The sequence below is a fragment of the Ctenopharyngodon idella genome, chromosome 10, assembly GCF_019924925.1.
Source record: "Ctenopharyngodon idella isolate HZGC_01 chromosome 10, HZGC01, whole genome shotgun sequence".
NCBI classification, from domain to species: Eukaryota; Metazoa; Chordata; class Actinopteri; order Cypriniformes; family Xenocyprididae; genus Ctenopharyngodon; species Ctenopharyngodon idella.
Window position 1 is genome coordinate 39535811 of NC_067229.1, and position 4523 is coordinate 39540333.

Genomic DNA, 4523 nt, shown 5'->3' on the forward strand with positions numbered 1-4523 from the left:
GTTGACAGACTCAAGGACAGCTCTGTCAGTTGTGTGCCCTATCCTGGCAGCTGGAGGTGGGGGTTTGGGGTGTTAGTCACCCTTGTCCTCTCTCTGTCAAAGGGGCTTGAGCTATCACCAACACCAGGGACTCTCAAATGATGAGTGAGAAGACACATGAGCGGTTACCCCGTTAAAAGAGGACAGCAAACACAGAGACCGTGGAGGTCCCGCAGTCCTTTTCTCACACACTCTCTTAGCCAGAAGCCATACCTGTCACACACACCTTTAAAGGAGTGTGAAGGTCATCCTGTCATGAGGTGGAAATGTGGGCCACTAATCATAATGGGACAGGTATATTGGGAACAAAACTGAAATAGAAATTTTGGCAGATACTAATAGCCAGTAATTATTTTTCATGCTGCTGCCGATAACATGATGTCTGATATTATAAATCTATATTGTTAACAGTGTTTACTAAGGCAAGCATCACTTATAGCGCATACTTACTTCATACCTTTAAAAGTATATTAAACTTTGTTGTGTGCATATGTCAAAACATACTCAAACACTCACTGCAACCACATAGCAATGTGCTAGATAGATAGATAATATCGGCTGATACTGATATGGTCTTATATTGTGCATCCCAAACCAAAATGTTTTTAATTTATGAGGGTGTATGCTTGGCTAAAACCACAATTTTATCTAATTTATATATCATATTTTATTACGTGAAAGGCAAGAGAATGTACACTGTATGTCTAAATATGGAGGTACTGAACTTGCCTTCTAAAAATATCATAATATCACCAAAATGAATATATTTGATTTGGCTTGAATAGCATTGCTTCGCTGCGGCAGATTAGATTTAATTCAATTCATGAGTTTAGGAATTTTATTACTTCAGTTTTGACCTGATCACCTTGAAAGCGGGATAGCCAAGACACATTTATATATTTTTTACTCATTATTTCTTGTAATTGGTTTCCTCTGCCTAAATTTGCCCTGCTATGCACAAGCTGAAATTTAAGACTATTTTGGCTTTATGAATAATTTGTAATTTAATTTCTATTAAATGTTCATGGCAAAACTTGAAAGGTACAAATCGAAAGGTACAGAAACATTTCATGCTTTAAAAATATTTGAGCTGCTAATTGTGAGATTTAAAAATGCTGTCAGTTCTCTTTAAAAGCAAGACCCTGTGTGAAATTTCCCATCTTTAGATGTTTGCACTATCCCCAGCATCATGTCCTGTGTGGATGCTCTGAGGATTGACCTCATTTTGACCCCTGTAAAAGCAGGATTAGGCTGTGATGGAAGCATAATGTGTGCAGCTCAAACTCACAGGGAGATTTCTCCCATCGCTGTGTCCTGACTCAAAGCCAGGCTGAAACGGAAGCGGGACTATGAGCTAATGTGAGGCGAATGGCTCCAAAGGCCGGGACCCCCTTTGTTACGGCAGCTAATGTCTCCTTAACAGCAGAATCCTTTTGGTGCTTGGAAAAAGGCCGATTGTTCCGCCGTACAGAGGAACTAATTATTGTTAAAGGCAAGTTGCCGCATCTCTGCTCTCAGATTGCTTCACACTTGAAATGACCCGTGTGACGGAGAAAGAAAGGGAGAAGTTTAATGGCGTGATAGAGAAAAGAAAGAGCAGTTTAATGGAGAGGAGCCGAAATCTGTTGGGTTAATGTCAAAGGAGACCATAAACCGCTGGTCACCCTTTTGTGTTTGGCGTAGGCTAGATACTTATTGTCAGCGTGGGGGACACAAAGAATTTGACTGGAATTGTAAAGGTATTGAGATGTACTGACCCGTACTGTAAATGGACTTTTGTGAAGCTGCTCTCTCCCCAGCCTCCAAACCTTTTGTAAATAGCCGGAGCAGTGTGCTCGGTTAAATACTGTTTTGTCATCATTGTGACCCTCAGGCTGTATAGGACAGGCTTCAGGCATGTTGCCATGGAGAAGGTTGATGCAAGCATTCCCGTCCTTCCCCATTCTCTCTGTTAGAGGGGCTGGAGCATGAAAAGTGGCCACGGATTTGCAGAGAAGGAACAACCAGGCTGAAGAATTCTAGATCGCTGATCGAGTCTGAGAATGTATTCAAATTCTAGAAGTTCTGTTGTAGTCTGCACCTCTCAAATAGGTCTGTTGAAAGCAGTGATTTGATTGTTTATTGAATTTAGTTATACATTTACAAGGTTCTCTCATGACAACATTTTTGTTGGAACTGGTTTTGAGCTAAGCACATTATTTAACTATGCAAAGAATTTTAATGTTACAACATGAGGATAAATATATTCCCTTCAAAAATTCTGTTAAAATCGTCAATTATATATAAATTATTAGCAAAGAAAATCATATATATATATATATATACAGTCAAAAAAAAATAATTATTCAGTCACCTTGAACATTTCATTTATTAGTATTCATTAGTAGTTAGATCTCAGAGTTAAACTGTGTCAGAAAAAATTAATCTTAATTATGTCAGATAACATTTAAGCAAAACATGGTCAGGTCAAAGGGTCTGAATAATTTTTGGTCCCAAATTTTTATCAATTTTACTGGTAGTCCACTGTATGAAGAATTCTTGGGTATAATATGTCACAGTTTACTTTATTTTGCTGTCCTCACTTACATAAATGAACTGTAGTGTCCTGCACCCACTAGTAAAAAAAAAAAAAAAAAAAAAAATCATATCTAGAATGCATAATTCTGAATAATTTTTGGTTTGACTGTATATATATATAATATTTTATAATATTATAATATAATTATAATATAATATTTTATAATATATTATTTAATTATATATATATATAATATTTTATTATTATTACTTTAAAAAATGTTACTAAAATATATATATATATATATATATATATATAATATTATATAATTATATTATAGCTGAGCACATTAGTTAGAATTTTAAAGCAAATCACACACACACATATAATATTTTATACCATGGGGCTGTTGAATGCTCGAATCTTATTGGCTGACGAACATTCTAAGGTGTGGAATTATTTTCAGTGAAACGCACGGCTAAAGTAGTTCTAGCAGGTCTTGACCACATTACAGTTCCATATCACTTCGCCAAATGTTTTCAGTTATTTCAAGGCTTGGGATGAGATGCGTAAGAAATTAGTCCCACACACAACAGTGTTTTAGGGACAAAAACCTGACATATAACATTTGAACAGTGTCTTGAGGTGTGGTAACTATAGTATAAGTGGAATAATTGACTCCGGATCATTGAATTATTAGAAAATAACTTAGCTTTGTGGCCGCATTACCACCTCGAGTGTGCATTATTTTCTAATAATTCAGCGGCCCATCGTCAATTATTCCCTACATAAATAATCATCTAATATTTAATAATAATATTATAATATATATATATATATATATATATATAAAACATATATATTCAAGTAATGAACTATTGGCACTTGTCAGCCCAAAATAGCTCCTAAATAGGATAACACTGACCTGAGGAGGTATACAGTAATGGAATTCTGTTTCTACAGTATAAAATCTGGAGTTAAGCGCTTTGGGAAAAGTCAACACGAGTCTCTGTAATTGCTGCAAATCTGAACGGCCGGGGTGAGAGCGAAAGGTTTTACTCTAAATAATGGAGTCAACAAACACCAGCACAATCACTGTGAGGGGTATTAGTAGCTGAGGCTGGTGAAAGGGGAGGCGACCCTGGGAGCGTTTTAAATGGGCACTGTTTGACTGGGGCCTCTGCCAACCCCAGCTAGGGTTCCATATGTGTGCCTTTATTAGAATGGGATTGAACTTAATCACGTTTGGCTTATGTTGCACCCTGTGATTGCCGAGAGTAATTTTCAAGGCCAGCTGCTTGTACAGGCTCCCCACATTTCCCTGTGTCCTGTGCTCTTAAACAGGCTTCAAACCAATAAATTATTTTGCTTATCATGTTATGGCCGCTGTCCACTACGAACACACATACTTATAACATAATGTTGCTAGCCAACGTAAACTAGTCTGGTCTACCGCTCCGGAGCGAATGCGGTGGCCACGGTTCGCCCAGGCCAGAGATCAGCATCGATAATCTGACGAAACAGATGAACTGGTGCTTGAATCTGACCTCAGCTGAGAGCGAGTGCGGTCAGCTGTACAACTTCTCATGTCAACGCAGCGTGTGATGGATTTGTGCTGTTTTCTTTAATCTAATATACAGCCGGGCGTGCTCTGATAATCTGGCAGAAGAGGGCTCTTGTAAATGTGCCATATTAAATTCCTCAGCCGTTCGCTCTACTGTAGCATTTTGTTCCCATCTTCCAATTTCCGAAGGATGACTTTGGTTTCAGATAACTTGGCTGGAGTGCAAAGTCCAGTTTGATTCGTGTTACTTAGTAAACACTAAACTATCACAGCCTCTAATTGAGTAATACAACACTGCTTAGATTTGCAACAAATTTGCACACTCATTAATTTACAAAACCATTCGTTTTTCAGAATGAACAATGCATTTGCAGCTAATTAAAATAAAGTAAGGCCTGGTCA